Here is a 19,035-nt window from a genome sequence, read left to right on the forward strand (position 1 = left end):
TAATAGCAGGCTGTACTACTACAGTATAGGCTATGCATGATTGTTGGTGTGTGCGCATACATGAACGTAATCATGTTGAATGGTGCATGTAAGTCGGTTGGACTTTATGAAAATTGGTTCCTATGGCTGTGTTGGTCTCTGTGCATGCATGCATCTGCGAGGTGATTACATGGGTGCATGAATGTTGTCGCCCATAGGTTTATGTGCATTCACTTTGCACAAGCCAAACAGGATGTCAAAAATGAGGGGGCAGATTTACAAGCCCCTTGCGCCACCTCTGCGTCACTTTTAACATGGGATAAGTGATGCAAAAGTGGCGCAAGGGGCTTGTAAATCTGCCCCGAGATATTTAGGTGGTCAAGGTCTAACAGAAAATTTAAAGGGAGAACGGAAAGGCCTGCCTCATGTCTTCTTCTAAATAAAAGTTGGGGGTAAACCATTAAGAAATCTAGTTGGATCCGGTGAATGATTTGTGTTTTATTACTCTGACATCAACTTTGCAGTTAAAATGACAGCCTATAATTTGCTAGGTGTCTTTGACTGTTTTATGAATGATACCTATAATTACTTCTGTAGCCACCCCTATAACATCCCCCGAGTTTGCAAAGTGAGAGAACAAACCGAGCATTCTAGCAGTCAGGATTTGATGCAAAGTTGATAAAATTGTGAAGTTAGTTCATTGGGCCCATGGGCATTGTTCTATAGTAGGGATATATCAATTAATGTGACGTTAAATGCACTGCTATTATTTCTCTTTTACATTCAAATACACGCCGGATTTTAATATTGTTCCGGTATTTATGAAATACCTTAAAAATCGTCATCATTTACTGTCATTCTGTTGTTTGATTTTTTAACAGCTGCGATTTTGTTTCTGGACTCTTTAGGTAGCATGGCAGGAGTCTTCTCACTTTATGTTTTAGATGTTTGGTCTCCTACAGATTCTAGAGAAATCCATGCTTTTCTACACATAACCTCATTATACTCCTATTTAGTAGTTTTAGTTTATTGAGCTTTATATGCGCCGCCTGTTCTATGTGTGTTCCATCAGTGCTTTCGATTTAATTTTTTAGTAACCTTATTTTACTCGAGGGAAGGTACAATTTGTTGTAAACACATATTTTATACATGGAAAACGTTCCTGTTGTGGAGTCGCAGTAATACAAGTGCACCAGACGGTGGCGGCAATGCTACCAAGCAAAATAATGAAAACAGTAAGCAAGGAAATGGAAAATAAAAATCTATTGCTTTAGTTGTACTTAACGGCTAGCGCATGTCATCAAAGTATAAACAGATGTATTCTCATTTACTGCGACTTCAAGGCTCAGTCCATGTACAGCGTTTACCTTGCAGGAGGCGAGCAGCGGCACCATCTGTTTCCAAAGAGCGAACGCGATCATTGGAAACAGATGGCGGCGCTGCTCGCTCCCGCAAGGTAAACGCCGTACATGCACGAGTGCTCATCGAAAACCGTGCAGTACATGTATGAGTTTCCGAAAAAGTCCGGAGAGATTTCAAGAGGTCACTACAAAGCAGAGCTTACGCGCTGCATAGACCAGAACTAAAAAGACGGCAAATTTGTTGCCTGGTAAGCAGCGGAAGTGCATCAACGTCCATGCAGAAACGCTGCTAAATAAACACAACAGAGCCTAATATTCTTGGTGTCGTACCTTTTTTCAAAATTTTAACAGCATGCCAGTCCCACCGTAAAACAGAACCCAAGCATAGCTCTGACAAATTCCAGCTTCATGTTATGACCTTATCCATCGCTGGGCTGGTTATCAGTCCTGTCCTGAACTGAGATACACTACACCCAGTCACAACTGGGCCACTGCTCCAGCACGTGGGACGAGTCTAAATTTACCAGCAGTGGAAGCACATGTGGCCTGGGCAGGGAATGTGGGCACAAGAACCATTGCCCCTCTCTAGGACCAGGGAGTGCATACAGCGCCCTCCCTGGATAACCCACAGCCTGTCCTGCCCCCTGAGACCTTTCCCACCACCCCACTACACACAACAGACCCACAACTCCCATTTAGCACCTAACCAGAGCAGGTGCTAAAGGGGATCGGAATCGGGATAACCAATGGAAAAGGCACAAATAATTCATGGTCCGCCTAGTTATTCCCCATTTTGAGCAATTACACTTAAGACTCAGTGATTTCACATCTGGTAGTTTTAGCACTCCTCCACTGTACAATTTATAATCAAGCCCTCTTTATAAGATTCTAAAGTAGCGCAGTTATTCTTGGATTGAGATAAAAGGTACATCATAATGGGAAACAACCTTTACAATGCAGTCATTACATTGCACTACATTTACAACACAGTCATTACACCGCAACATCCTTTCCAACGCATGCCACTACAACACAGTCATTACATTGCATGTCACTACAACGCATGACACTCCAACGCATGTCACTACAACGCAGGAATTACATCACATGTCATTAAAACGCATACCATTACAACGCAAAGTAACCCTACACTACCCAACACTTACCCTACTGTTGCACCCCCTGGAGTTAGAATAGTAATTTTTACCCCAACACTATCCAACACTTACCCTACTGTTGCACCCCCTGGAAGTTAGAATAGTAATTTTTACTCCTACACTATCCAACACTTACCCTACTGTTGCACCCCCTGGAGTTAGAATAGTAATTTTTACCCCTACACTAACCAAGACTTACCTTAAATACAATGTAATTGTATGCGTTGTAAAGGTATTATGCGATGTAATGGAGTGCGTTGTAAATGTAGTTTTAAAACACTTGTTGTAGTGGCATACAATGTAAATGAATGCATGGTAAAGGATGTTGCAATTTAAAAATTGCGTTGTAAAGGCATGCGTTGTAAATGTATGTGTTGTAACGTCATACATTTAATCAGAATATGTGACTGCTCTCAAATAAATTGTCATTTGACAGGTTGTGTGAAAAGCTATATATGTGACTAGATTTTAACAATAATACAAGAATGCAACTTTTCTAATAAGACCCTACAATCCGGGCCTTTTAACTTTACTTTTTCCTTTTAATAGATTTGTTTAAGTATTGATATTTTCTGTGTCACCTCATGTGAATGGCGACCCCTTCATCAGTTGATGATTCTTTTCGGGAAATTACATGATAGATACCAGAATCAAGGCACCCAACCTCATTGCTGTATGACCTAAGTATAGACATAATTTATTGATGTATTGGCAATTTGACACTAAGTGAACTGAAAATCAGAGGTTCTTGTGGAAGATCTGAAGTTCATGGATGGCAAACAAGATGTCTTATTCTGACAGTAGGCATCAGATTAGTATTTGCCGATCGTAGAGGTCTGTTGTGAGAATATCATCTAAAAAGGTCCCATAAAAATTTTGGACCCTCTTTGTGGAGAGCCTTGTGAGCGATACAAAGCGCCTTGAATTTTACCCGCTGACCAACTGGCAGCCAATGCAGGTCCTGAATCCCTGTTCTAACAGACTGATGTTTAGGGATATCCAATATGAGTCTTGCAGCGGCGTTTTGTACCATTTGCAACTTTCTTAGGAGAGTGGATTGGATATTAATTTTTAGGAATGAAAGGAAATATTTTTCTTAAGGTTTTAACCATAAAGTATGCGGAAGACACCACCTTGGATACTTGGGGCTTCAGGCTCAATTTGTCGTCTATAATAACTCCAAGGTTTTTAGCTTTGATTACAGGTGTAGGAGGGGGGCCAAGATTATCTGGCCACCACTCAGCGGACCAGGGGGGAAAAAGATTGCCAAACATGATCACTTCCGTCTTGCTTGAATTCAATTTCAAGCAATGATTGCTCATCCAGTTACTTAACTTAGTCATACAATCATGTCCTTTTAGAGAATGATTGATATCCTTATCCACTGTTGAGATTACCAACTGGGTATCATTGGCGTAGGAGGTAGGAATCAAATTACGACTTCTGATCAGTGGTTCCAATTCAGCCACATGAATGTTAAAAAGCGTAGGGCTCAACGAGAAGCTCTGGGAGACTGTGCACAGCAGTGTGAAAGGTGCCGACTTGAAATTGCTTAGGTGGACACTTTGGTTTTTTTCTGATAAAAAGGATGTCAATAGGGAGAGGGCTTCTCCTCCTATCCCTATTGTTTTTAATCGCTCGACCAGAAGAGCATGATCTACAGTATCAAGTGCTGCGGATAGGTACAGTAGTATAAGAACTGCTGACCCACCGCCATCTACAGAGGATTGAATTTCTTCTGTGGTTTTGATCAAAGCTGTTTCCGTGCTATGATTGGTTCTAAAACCAAACTGGCTATGATCTAAAACCTGACTGTCCGCGATAAAGGTAGAAAGTTCTGCATTTAGTTTTCTCAATTATCTTTGCAGGCAAAGGAATTCTTGCAATAGGTCGATAGTTGGCAGGGTCAGTCAAATTCAAATTAGCTTTTTTTTAAAGAGGCAAGACACACAGTGGGAAAAGATCCTTGTGACATCATCTGGTTAAACAGCTTGGACAAATAAGGTCCCATGAATTGGCTAATGCTGTGTAAAATTCTACGGGGGCAAGGATCTTCTGGTGATCCTGATTTAGCCGTAGAAATAAGTTTAGCTATTTGTGTTGCCGATGTGGGAGTAAAATTAAGAAAAAACGGTTTGGCAGTGTCTTTTTGCTCTATATTAATGGGTGACTTAGAGTGAGCAAATTGATTAACGATTTGATCCACCTTAGATTTACTAGTGTACTAGTGTGGGTAACATGTCCTGGTAGTGAAATACTGCTAATTTCGTTTTTCATTATTGAAAGGCTATCTTGCCCATAGGACAGAATGGAGAATGCTATGTAACATGTTCACCTGCATATCTTCCCATAGGAGTGAGATAGAAACTTGGAGTCTGGTATCCCTGAACTCAAAATCTTTTTTTTAATTTAATATCTTTATTGAGTAGAGATCACAAATACAAATTATAACGTACAGTTTGTCATCGATCAATTGTGTGGTGCAAGAACAGTGTGCTGAGCATTATTTTCACAAAAAAAAAAAGGAAATGAAAAATATATAGCTACAACAAATCAGACCTTAAAACCTCTGCACAATCCAATTACATCCAATGTTTCATATATTATAAAATGAGCCCGATAATACAATATTTCGTAGCTATCCTATTGACAGTCAGTTATAAGTGAATGAAACAGAAAAATGGTGCACAGTCTTCTCAATCCATATAAGCTCTAACCGGGCCCCATATTTGCTGCCCCAATGCCATTTTTCGCCTTCCCTTCATAACGTACAAATTATATTCCAAATTATAGGTGAGTAAAAACCGAGTTCGCCATACGTCAAATGAAGGAGGTTCACTTTGTAGCCAACATGAGGCTATACAGAGCCTTAGAACCGCTGTAGCCATAAATATCAAATAGCCAACGTTGTTGCTAGGGTCGGCTTGTACACACCCCGTATCTATACCGAGCAGGATCTGCATGGTTGAGAGCTGAAAGGGGGTACCCAAGATCTCAGATAGAAACCTATTTACATGCCCAAACAATTCTACTAATTTTACACAGGTACAAAAAAATATGTTTTACATCCGCCTGATGGGCACTGCATCTGAAACATTTTCCATTTGGGTCTCCCCCCCACTTTGAGATTTTGTCAGGAGTACGGTACATATAAAACAAGGTCTCATAATGTTGTGTTTTAAGATTAGCGGACATGAGTATTCGTCCAGCAAGCTCAATAGAGCTCTCGAACGGTATTCCAGGACATCCTAACCTATTCTCCCATTTACTCACTTGTACTTCTATGTCATTGGGCATGGCCTCTAGCATTAAATTGTAAAATACTCTAATTCGGGCGCCTTTCTTGTTGGCCTCAATAAGAGGGTAAGGTATCATGCTTATAGTCATATCTGTTAAATACTGACGCATTTGCAAATATTTATGAAAATGTGCAGTTGGTAATTGATATTGTTCCTTCAACTGAGTAAATGACTTTAAACCGTCCCGGTATACAAATCCCCCACAGTGATTAGCCCTCTTGTTCGCCAACTAACCACGATACGATCCCAACAAATACTGGGATGTAAAATCGGGGCAGTCAATGGGGTATAGATAGAAGCCGTTTCAATTTTGTAGTACTTTTTTATTGTCTTCCAAACTTTATGGGCTGCGGCTACCACCTTAAATCTGGTTCGTTTGTAGTAATTCCAATCTATATTAAGAAAAAGGCGGTTCCTGGCTTCCGCCCCCAAGAGTAGACCGTATATTGAAGGTTGTAATGCTAGCTCCACAGGTCCTACCCCAATGAGTAAAATATTCATCCGCTGGAGCATACACGCATAGTAATATAGAAGAAAGTCAGGAACCGACCAACCACCGGCTGCCCTTGGGAGTACCATATACTTTTTAGCACGCCGCTCTTTTCCTTGCGCTCATATAAATTTCATACAGATTGCTTGCAGCTGTGTAATGTATGCAAGAGGAATCTCTAATGGGACACAGCGATAAAAATATAAAACACAGCGATAAAAATATAAAATCTTGGGTAATACCATCATTTTTAAAGTATTGCACCTGCCTACCAGCGTCAAGTGTAGGCATTCGAATTGATCCAATTGTTTACGGATCCCGCTGAGCAGTTTCTGCCAATTAGAATCTAACATAGTCGAGGCCGAGGCACTAACCAGCACTCCTAAGTATGTGACCTCAGTTAGGACCCGGGTATCAAAAAAAGACTTTATATTGACACACAATATCTGAGTCTTAGCAGTGTTTAGTTTATACCCAGATACCGAACCATATATCGTCGCTAGATGTTCGATCTCAGGCATAGCCAAAGACGGCCTTGGAGAGAGCACGGCGACATCATCGGCGTACGCTAATATGCGATATTGTTGATGTTGTATCCTAACTGGGGGAATCCGAGGGCTCTTCTCCATCATTTTTAAAAATGGATCTATGTAAAGGGCGAATAACAGCGGGGAGCATGGGCACCCTTGCCTGGTCCCTCTCTGTATTGGCACCACTGCTGATTGTAGCCCCATTACATAGATCCGTGCACTGGGTTGTTGATACAGCGCCTGGATAGATTTTATAAATTTTGGCCCGAACCCTTGAAGCTTCATCAAATCCCATAAGAAGGCCCATGACACTTGGTCGAAGGCCTTCTCTGCATCCAGCAGTATAAGGCTCAATGGGATGCCCAAGCCATTTGCATAATCTATTAAAGTGATCACACGATTAACATGGTCAGTTGTGCCCCGCTTGGGGATGAACCCATGCTGATATATAGAAACCAGTGGGGATATCACCTCTGAGAGCCTTGTGGCCAGTATTTTCGAATACATTTTCCCGTCAGTATTTAATAACGAGATAGGACGGTATGAAGCCGGTTGCTCCGCCGGTTTCCCCTTCTTTTTGAAGACCACTATACTGGCCTCATCCCACGTTTTAGGATGGTTCCCAATCTGAGCCATCCTGAATGTAGCTAACATGTCATGTTTCAAAACTTGAAAAAAAGATTTGTAAATCTCCAGCGGAAGCTTGTCAGGGCCTGCTGCCTTACCTGCTGGAAGTGCATTAATTGCTGCTTCAAGTTCAGACATCGCTATTGGAGCCTCCAATTTATCTGCGATTTTCTGATCTAAGTTTAGCTCACATATTTGTCCGAGCAAAGATAGAGCTTTACTACTATCATACTCTTCTCTAATATATAAACGAACATAAAATTGTCTAAAAACTTCCAGGATTCCCATCTCGGTTTATACAATCTGTCCAGTTTCGTTTTTAATACTTTTAATTCGCTGTGCGACTTCCCTAGGTCTCATTCTCTGGGCCAGACAACTGCCACTTGCCTCCCCGTACTCATATAACAGCTGGCGCTTAGTCTCATACATTTTTGCCGCCTCCTTACTCTAGTGATAATTTACCTTTGCCTTACATCGGGCCACCTCAGCTACTGAGTCTTGAATATCTCTACTACAGCATATATCTTGAACCAGCCGCTCTTCAACCTTTCCTAAATCACTATATAGCTCCTGCAACTTATGGCGTAATTGTTTTTGTGCGTACCACCCAAAGCTGAGCACCTCCCCCCTAAAAGCCGCTTTGAACGTATCCCAGACTATCCCCCTCTCGGTATTCCCTCTATTATGATTGAAGAACCCTGCAACCCACTCTCTCAAATACTCTTGAAATTTTATGTCCAACAGCAGCTTGCGGTCGAAGGTAAATTTGCGGGGCTTTCTAGGAAGACAGAATATCTGAATAGACAAGACTACAGGACCATGATCAGATGTGTCTCGGGGATACACTTGCATTTTGTGCATCATGAAGTAAGCTTTGTGGCGCTAAGAAATAATCGAGGCGCACCAATTTTTGGTGAGGTGCCGAATAAAAAGTATATCCAGGGTTGCCACTTCTGAGATGAAACCAGGCATCAGTCAGCCCATGTGAGGTAACGAGTGCTTGTAGTGCTCTATATACTTTATGTTTCCTACCTACATACACATATTTATCGTTACCTAATGAACCAGGTTGGAGATTGATATTTAAAACTATCAATGCTAAAGCAATTCCCGCTTGGTGCTGAAAGTGCTTGAAATCCATTGTTCATGACGAGCTCAGCTCGTCACGAGCACACAAGCAGTGTACTGCATGACGAGCTGAGCTCGTCATGAGCATGGAAGGGGTTAAGTCCCCGCAAACTATTATTGGGGTAGGCCATGTTGCTAGCTCAGCATTAAGATGTTCTAGAACCGCGGTCTCGTCGAAGTTAGATCCATATATGGAGCACACCGTGCACTTAAAGGTTCCTATGATGCATTCTGTAATTGCCCACCTACCACCGCTATCCTCTAAAGCCCGTCCAGAACCAATAACATGCTTTCTCGCTAATATAGCCACCCCACGGGTCGTAGAGCTTTGCTTAGTACATACTAACACTTTATACCAAAGCTCACTCAAAAGTTTTTGCTTAGACCATGCTACATGCGTCTCTTGGAGAGAAATAATGTCGCAGCTGAGCCACTGCCATTCCCTAGCCACTTGTTGTCTTTTATTTATAGCATTAGGACCCCTGACATTCAATGTACCTAATCTCAACATTCTAGCTGCCATTCCGTATTCTCCCGATGACCAAAAGACAGTCCCCCCACTGCCCTGCAACCCTCACATACATAATACAGAAAAAAATGCACTCGTGATCTCTTTTTATGTTTAACCCCCCCACCCTAGTGCCCCCCAAAACAACCCCACCCTCTCTTCCGCCCCTCCCCCTCCAACCACCCACTGTAGGGCAAAAGGACATGGTCCTTAATGATGCGAATGTGCGTGATCCACCTCCACAGAAAGCCCGCCAGGCCGCCACCCTTCTACTACATTTTCCTGCTATCTTTTAGCCCAAACATAGCGGAGCAGATTATCTCTAACCAGCCAAAAATTATCAGTCAACTAAAATTATCCATAAAGATCAGACAGAGAAACACGTCTCTATCCCTTTAAACCATTTAATTGAAAACTCCAAACTGAATGTCTCTGATCTGTAAATGTCCCATTAATTTGCTCCAAAAGAAAAAAAGAAAAAAGTTAGATAGCAGCGGTAATTTATACTGCTAGTGTAGGCTGAAGTCGCCGGCCTTCTTTGTGATACCAGATTCACACCATTGTGAGATAAATTGCTAGATTCTTTGTTAACACCCAATCAAGTTAAGGTGCTCCAGTAGCAGTGTCAATAATTTTCAGATACGCTTGAGCCTGGGACTCCGATGTAAAATATTTAGATTGTCCCTTATGAATCACCTTCAGCTTGGCTGGATTCAAAAGAAATACCTGTGTGCCCTTGGCTTGAAATGGCGCAAATAATTGTCGAAATTGCCATCTTGCCATGTAGAACAAAAATCAGGTCAAACGAAGAATTCGCACCCACTACCTGTGCGACGCTTATCCGGGCGAGCTAGGTCATATAGTGCTTCTCTCAAGATTAAATTATTTGGGCAGATCAATATCGCCCGTGGGTGTGCTATAGAACCTACCGCTAAATTTGAGGCTCCATGAGTTTTGCGCTGGGTGAACAGGAATCGGTGTGCCCTAATAACCTCATTCTCCCATTGCCAGCTCGGGAAATGCTTCTGAAAAAGTCTCGATAATGAATTTACGTGCGTCTTTCCCTTCTCTCAATTCCGGTATGCCTAAAACTCGAAGATTATTGCATCTTGCGCGGTTTTCTAAGTCCGTCAGTTTCCACTCCACATGAGCTCTTGTCGCCTGTAAATTCTCTATTGCCGCTTGTTGTTTTGTGAGTGTATCTTCGGTGCATGAAATACGTTCCTCAGTTTCTGTAACTCGTGTAACTCGGTTCTGCTGACAGCGAGGGAATCTCACCTGCCACTTGCTGCGCCTGCCTGCACTCTCTCCTCATCGGCTGTGCCCTGGTCTCCCTCCCGCCGCCGCTGTAGTCATCCTTGCGGCCGCCGAGCGGAGGGAGACTACACTTCCCAGCCTGCTCTGCGACCCGGAACACATCAGCGGGGTCACCGCGCCCGGAGGCGCTTGAAATTCACTGCTCCCTCGGTGGAGCGGGTGTTCTGCTGACAGCGAGGGAATCTCACCTGCCACTTGCTGCGCCTGCCTGCACTCTCTCCTCATCGGCTGTGCCCTGGTCTCCCTCACGCCGCCGCTGTAGTCATCCTTGCGGCCGCTGAGCGGAGGGAGACTACACTTCCCAGCCTGCCCTGCGACCCGGAACACATCAGCGGGGTCACCGCGCCCGGAGGCGCTTGAAATTCACTGCTCCCTCGGTGGAGCGGGTGTTCTGCTGACAGCGAGGGAATCTCACCTGCCACTTGCTGCGCCTGCCTGCACTCTCTCCTCATCGGCTGTGCCCTGGTCTCCCTCCCGCCGCCGCTGTAGTCATCCTTGCGGCCGCCGAGCGGAGGGAGACTACACTTCCCAGCCTGCCCTGCGACCCGGAACACATCAGCGGGGTCACCGTGCCCGGAGGCGCTTGAAATTCACTGCTCCCTCGGTGGAGCGGGTGTTCTGACAGCGAGGGAATCTCACCTGCCACTTGCTGCGCCTGCCTGCACTCTCTCCTCATCGGCTGTGCCCTGGTCTCCCTCCCGCCGCCGCTGTAGTCATCCTTGCGGCCGCCGAGCGGAGGGAGACTACACTTCCCAGCCTGCCCTGCGACCCGGAACACATCAGCGGGGTCACCGCGCCTGGAGGCGCTTGAAATTCACTGCTCCCTCGGTGGAGCGGGTGTTCTGCTGACAGCGAGGGAATCTCACCTGCCACTTGCTGCGCCTGCCTGCACTCTCTCCTCATCAGCTGTGCCCTGGTCTCCCTCCCGCCGCCGCTGTAGTCATCCTTGCGGCCGCCGAGCGGAGGGAGACTACACTTCCCAGCCTGCCCTGCGACCCGGAACACATCAGCGGGGTCACCGCGCCCGGAGGCGCTTGAAATTCACTGCTCCCTCGGTGGAGCGGGTGTTCTGCTGACAGCGAGGGAATCTCACCTGCCACTTGCTGCGCCTGCCTGCACTCTCTCCTCATCGGCTGTGCCCTGGTCTCCCTCCCGCCGCCGCTGTAGTCATCCTTGTGGCCGCCGAGCGGAGGGAGACTACACTTCCCAGCCTGCCCTGCGACCCGGAACACATCAGCGGGTCACCGCGCCCGGAGGCGCTTGAAATTCACTGCTCCCTCGGTGGAGCGGGTGTTCTGCTGACAGCGAGGGAATCTCACCTGCCACTTGCTGCGCCTGCCTGCACTCTCTCCTCATCTGCTGTGCCCTGGTCTCCCTCCCGCCGCCGCTGTAGTCATCCTTGCGGCCGCCGAGCGGAGGGAGACTACACTTCCCAGCCTGCCCTGCGACCCGGAACACATCAGCGGGGTCACCGCGCCCGGAGGCGCTTGAAATTCACTGCTCCCTCGGTGGAGCGGGTGTTCTGCTGACAGCGAGGGAATCTCACCTGCCACTTGCTGCGCCTGCCTGCACTCTCTCCTCATCGGCTGTGCCCTGGTCTCCCTCCCGCCGCCGCTGTGGTCATCCTTGCGGCCGCCGAGCGGAGGGAGACTACACTTCCCAGCCTGCCCTGCGACCCGGTACACATCAGCGGGGTCACCGCGCCCGGAGGCGCTTGAAATTCATTGCTCCCTCCGCGTCGCGGGACGCGAGCGGGACGCCCAGACGAAGCCCGGACAAAGGGCGGGCCGTCTGAGGCCCTCCGAGGTTGGACTAGGTTGGGTTGGGCCTGGGACCCTGCCCGAAAATCCCTTCGACCACTTGCTGGATACAGCCCATCTTGGACTATACTGCCCAGGGTAATTAAAATAACTGCTGAGTCTTGTGAGAATCTATCTTGCTTTGAGTGTATTGTCCATCTGAATGATGCCTGCGAAAAAGCACACCCTAGTCAATAACACCATAGATAATTATCTTTTTCAAGTCGTGGCTAAAATAAACAGCGACAGGAGATCCTCACTGGGATTAGACTTATCTAACCAATCTCCTTTGGACGATAAAGAGATAGAGGATCCTTTTGCACCACAAAATAGCAGCCCATTTGGGGTGGCACATGATTCTCTCCACGATACAATTACCATCCAGCCTAGTGGCATAGTTGCTAGTACTGAAGATAATAGTGATAGTGAAGTTGTGACTGTGATATCCACTAATAATGAGTCCCCAATCCACATTGTAGCCCCTGTTCCAGCCCCGAGGATTACAGGGGATAAAACAAAGGTTATGTCAAAACGGGAGGGTTTAAGGTCAGCTAGAAATAAAGTTGTAACCCCACCAAGGAAATCACCTGAGGATGAGGAGGATGATTTGACTAGCGAAGCCTATGTTACCCTCTCTAATGCTCAATTTAATAAACTATGGAATATGATGGATACAAAATTCAAAGGTTTAGTTAAACCTCTGGTCAGTAAAATAGACAAACTAACCGCCGAAGTCAGTAGACTGGAAGGTTTACTAAAAAAAACTCTGGTGGAGGTAGGAAATCTCCCGGAAGTCGTTCAGTCTAGGATAGTGCCATTAGTGAGTAAAACAGCTACTGTTGAAAAAATTTGACTTATTTCTATTCCTGCGCCAAACCCACCATTGGTTTCACAGATTGCCTCCTCTGGTGGTGCCTCAGATGTTGTACCTCCCGTTCCCACCACTGGTGATCTCAATACTGAGAAAGGGTCATCTGAGCTTGTAGTAGAAGCTTCTCCACTAGTTCTCGTCCTTGCAAATGTTCCCCCACTAGCACCAGGAGAGAATGAATCAACATCATCTTTAATAAACAAATCCTTATCGTGGCTCACTAATAACATGGTAATTTCTCCCTGGGGAAAGCAGCAATTATCTGAAGAGCTTGTAAATGCCAGAAGGGTCGAGTGGATTGGTAATAGGGTCAAAAAGTTTAAGGGGGAGTGTGCTGTCCTCCACTTTTCAGACCCTGGGGTCTTGTCAAACATCTTGCCCAACATCTTACCTCCACAGCGAAGATCTACTTCAATTGTTCCACTGACTTTGGACTTTTTCTACCCTCGGAAAGGAAGAGGTCCGAATTCTAGTTTATTAAAAACAAAATGGAACGTTGTGACCAAAAGGGGCAGGATGGACGTTGGTTTTAGTGAGTGTGGACTAGGCTTGGAAAATAGATTCTCTGCCCTCTCCAACCTGGATGCCTGTGACTGACAACCATTTAACCCTAATTCTATGTTGCAAAATACCTGTGATGCATGTACTACTGGGGAGACCGGTCATCCAGTAGAAGCTCGAACTAAGAATGTCAACTCTGAGGCTTCAGTAGGACCAATCAACGAAAATGTAAACTGCAACAGTATTGTTGATACGGTGTTGAATGGGTTTGTTTCTAGTCCTAAACCTGTTATGGAAATCGACACGGGGAATCTATTGTCCTGGAATGTGGCTGGGTTATGTTCCAAGTTGGATTGTGCAGACTGGTTTGGGTTTGTAAGCAAATATGATATTTGCATTTTCCAAGAGACATGGGCCTGTGATCCTGTTTTTGCTTTGGGGTACTTAAATTTTTACGTTCCAGCCATTAAGGGCCCAAAAGGGCGCCCGATGGGGGGCCTTACTATATGGGTCAGGCAGTCCCTAAAGGTTGTAGTAAAAAGTGTGGAGCTTGATCAAAAAGATATTCGGCTCATTAAACTCATGAGTGATTTATCCATTTCCATTGACATCTATAACATATATGTTAGAGGAGGAAATGCAGGAAAATCTGAGGTTCTCTTGACCCTGTATAATCTTCTAGAGAAATATTCAACAAGGAAGAACATAATAATTGCAGGCGACTTAAACCGTACGTTTGAACCTCTGGTCACTGGTGAGTCTTTCCTGGGTGTAGAGGAAGATAAGCAATGGGACATTCCCACATTAGATACTACTCCAGTAACTCGCTGGACCGAGGATATTTTAGGTTTAAATGCAATGTGCCTCGAACAAGGGCTAAGAGCCCTGAATGGTCGAACTAAGTCAGATAGAGTACCATCCATGACCTTCAATAATGGGAGAAATAAAAGCCGCATTGATTATGTCATCTGTAGCATGTCTCTTTGGTCATCTGTTAGTGATATGGTAGTAACAGAAAGGCTAGAGAGCGACCATAACCCTTTATGCGTTTCTCACAAATGGTGGTTGTCTGAAGACATTGTATCTATCCCCCGTGACGAACTTCTACCACCGTTGACTGTACCAACAAATGACATGCGCAGGTTGAGGTGGTCAGGTGTTAGGACAGACCAGCAGGTCTTAGAAAAAATAGGAGCTGCGACTGATAAGGCTATTGAGGCCTTGGAGTGTGTGGCAGGGATCTCTCTGGGCCATGACGATACTACTAAAGTACATGTGACTCTCTTTAATGAAATTAAATGTTATTTTTTAAAACCTGTAAACAGAAAGAGGGTATGTGCTTATAAAGCTGCTAAATGGTATAGTCATGATTGCAAGGTGGCACGAACCTCTCTGGGAGCAGCGATTAAGAGTAAAAATTTGGGCGAGATTCGATCTTCTAGGAAGCATTATAAAAACTGTATTGCTAAGGCGAAAAGAGATTGGGACGAAGCTCATTGGAACAAGTTGAAATGTGCAAGTGATCGTAAACACTCTAGATTATTTTGGCACATTGTCAAATGGGGTCAAGAAAGGTCTGAAGAAGAAAGTAACAACAATGTCCCACAGGACGCATGGGTCAAATTCTTCAGCGAACAGTACGCTACCAGGGATCAGTCTGTAAATAGCATTTGCCCTACTTATTTGTTTGCAGAAGACAACGTCTTCGCTCAGAGTGAAGTATTGTCTGCCCTAAAAACTGTACATAGTGGCCGAGCTACTGGCATTGATGGGGTCCCAGCGGATGTTTTCCTAAATGACACTGGAAGGTGGAGTAAATATATTTACTTGCTAATAAACCACATTGCCAAGGGTGCAGAAATCCCGGTATCATGGCGGGGTGCTGTAATGATCCCTGTATATAAAAAGGGAGATCGCGCCCAATCTTGCAACTACCGCCCAATCAGTTTAATTGATACTGTCCAAAAAATCGTGGGGCGAGTGATTATAAATAGATTGCTCGACTGGGCGGAGGACCATAATATTCTATCTCCTTTTCAGGCTGGGTTCCGCAGGGCAACTAGCACTGTGGATCAAGTCTTTTGCTTTCAACTGATCCAGTGGAGGACCGTGGTGCTAGGTGGAGGGAGTCTTTATGCAGCATTTGTTGATCTGCGGGCTGCATTCGACCTGGTACCACGGGCTAAACTGTGGGCAGTGCTTGCGGCTCTGGGGGTCCCAGGGGTCTTGTTGACCTTGATCATGAGATTACATGAAGGTACTTATGCCAAAATTCAATGGGGTAGGTACGGTAATGACACTGCCGAATTTCCTGTTGAGCGCGGGGTTCAGCAAGGATGCTCAATGGCACCAACACTGTTTACCCTTTTTATTAATGGCATTGTCCCCCGCATGTAATCACAGGCAGTGGATGCTCCCTCTCTCGCAGGTGTAAAAGTTCCTATTTTAATGTTTGCCGATGACACGTTAATTTTATCTAAAACCCCAAGTGGTCTGCAAAAAGCATTGGCAACATTTGATAAGTTCTATGGGGATCACGGTTTGGAGGTGAACGCATCTAAGACGAAACTCATGGTTTTTAATCCGCATAGAAATTTTAAATCCAAAATTACCACGAGTGGACGCATCCTTGAAGTTGTAAAATCCTTTACATACCTGGGGATTCTTATCTCCAATGATAATAGATGGAACCAACATCTAAACATTGCAACATTAAGGCACAAGCAATTAGCTGGTACCATTATAAAGGAGCATAGGAAATCGCTGACCAAACCGATTAAACCACCCTTGATCATATATGAGGCAAAAGCAATTGGGTCAGCATTGCATGGGGCTGAGTTGTGGGGGCCTGAAAATCTGCAGGAGCTCCAAACATCTGAGAATAAATTCTTTAGGAAACTTACAGGCACCCCACAGAGTATCCCGCTACTGCCTCTGAGATATGAGCTTGGCAGGAGAGAAATCTCGGAAATGGGTAAACTACGTCCGATATTATACTGGCGCAGGCTTTGGACTACGCCTGAGCTCTCCCACTATGCGGATGGGTTCATTGATGTTATTAAAGCAGATCGCTTTAACAAAATTAGATGGTTCAAATCATTAAAACTTGCCCTATTTGAACTAGGACTAAATGCATTATGGTCTGATCCAGCTGGGTCATCATTTCCCACTAAGTCAATTCTAAAAAACATATTCTGGGAACGGGTTTCTAATAGGAGTTTGCTCAGTACTAACAGCGGGTCCATCACTACCAGTTTTCTCGAGGCTAAACTGTTCCCTATATATGAAATGTATTGGGATTATATATCGAAACCTATGGATAGGAAACTGTTTTTCCAACTAAGGGCTGGCTCTCTCCCTCTCCGTAATTTAACATCTAAGTGGAGAGAAGGAGGACCAGCAACTTGCCCAGTCTGTGGGGAAGGAAACGAAACACTTGGTCACTTCTTGTTCTCCTGCCATGTATATTCTGTTCCAAGGCGAGTTTGGTTGGCACCTATGTGTAGGAATTTGGGTACTAAAAGCAGTATGGTAGCTTTGCGCATTGTTAGATCTACTTCTTCGACTTGGATTACAATTGCGACTGCAAAGTACCTGGGGTGGGCGTGGGTAATTAGGCAGAGATTGCTAGTAGGGTAACTACTCTCTGCCTAGTTGTTCAGAGACTGCTAGATTATCTATTCTCTGTATTGGTACACTTTACGTGTCACTTCGGACTGAAATCTTATTGATTTTTAGCATTGATATTGTATCTGTTTTAACTGTATTTTTAACAGTAATGAACTTTACACCTGTGATTATGTAAATTCTGCTGAAATATATCTGTTTTTTAATGTGATATGTGCTTATGTCAAATATGACCTTTGTAATTTAATTGTTTTTTATTACGTGTTTGTATGTCTGCTTTTATGAGTAACACTCGAATAAAGCACTTTTTTGAATTTTTTGTAACTCGTGTAGTGAGGTCGTTGATAGATTTAACCATTCTTCGCATGGTATTCTGCAGCTTCCAGACTGCTCCCTGAGTGCGGCTACTTTCAGCTTTAGTCTCTGCCCTATGTGCCATAATGCTCTTGTAAATTAAATCCAAAGTGGCCCCGCTAGCTTCCTCCTCCATTAAATCTTGGTTCTGATCTTGTGCTTGCTCTTGCTGATCACTCTCCCCCTTCCCAAGCAGGTTGTGCAAGGGGAGGCATTTCTTGTGAGAGACCCTCAACCTCGGGGTTCCGTCTGACAGTATCTTGATAATCGACCAGACCCTACACTGCAATGGTGACTGCTCCGTATCCGCCATATCCTCGTCTTCCCCTGTAAGTGCCTCTTCCTCTCCCCATTCGCCTGGCAGACTGTTACACTCATCGTCAGAAACAACAGAGAGATCTGGCATAGAATAAAACTTGCCCTCTGAAATTGCGGACTCCGAATCAGCCCTATCCTCATTTGCTGCCCGCTGTATTTTATATGTTTCATCCCCAACACTGGTGTTGCACTCGGGAGGAGCCAAGCCATTCACAGTTTCACTATTGACAGAGTTGCCAGCGCTGCCATTTGCTGTCATCCCAGTTGTGGATTTTACACTGGCCAGAGCGCCTTTTTTCAAAAAAATTGCGTGCACAACAAGGGTTTTAGAGCCCTTCCCACTTTCAATTATGCTTGAGTTTATATTTGTATTTGTGCTTGGCTAACCTTGAGTAGCCTTGTTATTAAGCGCAGTAGCTCCAATTACTGACCCGGCACTGCTCTCCGATACACCGGTTTTAGGGTCAGGAGGATTCGAGGCTTGAACCGCAGTTGACACATTGGAGCTTACCGTGTTGCTGGCGTTGGCGTTAGTGCCGGTTTTTTTTGTACCTCTGCCCTTTGGGGCCATGATTTATCCCACTGCTTGTAGTAAACTGCTAAAGTATCAGCAAGAGATATCAAGCAACACTGTATCCGAGGGAGCGCCTTTCTTTTCCGAGACCCGGTCACAGCTGCAAGTCGTCTCCTCGCAAAGCGTTACCTCAGTCGTGGCTGTCTAACACCACAGCAGCTGCCGAGCTAACAGAGCCCGTCCCACGCTTCGTCCTCTGCGATATCGGAATCCTGCAGGGGTCCAGCCAACAGACGGAGACCTGTCAGAGCGATTCCTCGTCAAGCCCCAGCCGCTGATCTCTATGGCCGAGGATCTTGGATTATCCTAGATTTCATCGATATAGAGCCTGCATTTACACGAAGCAGGTAAACGGCTGTTCTGGCATTCTTTTCCGCGGAGGTGAAGAGCGCTCACTCACACGGCCATTAGCACGGCCGCCATCTTGCCCACCTTCTCGCTGAACTCAGAATTTAATGAAACATCTTTTAGGAAGGATGTTTTTTAAATTTTGTGTTTGAGAGTAGCACTTTTAGAAAGTGGATATTTTCAAGTTCAACCTTTCTATGTGCCTCTGCCTGTTTGTGGATTGACTGTCTGGTTTGAGAGTGACAGG

This window comes from Lissotriton helveticus, chromosome 7 (genome assembly GCF_964261635.1).
Source record: "Lissotriton helveticus chromosome 7, aLisHel1.1, whole genome shotgun sequence".
Lineage (NCBI taxonomy): Eukaryota > Metazoa > Chordata > Amphibia > Caudata > Salamandridae > Lissotriton > Lissotriton helveticus.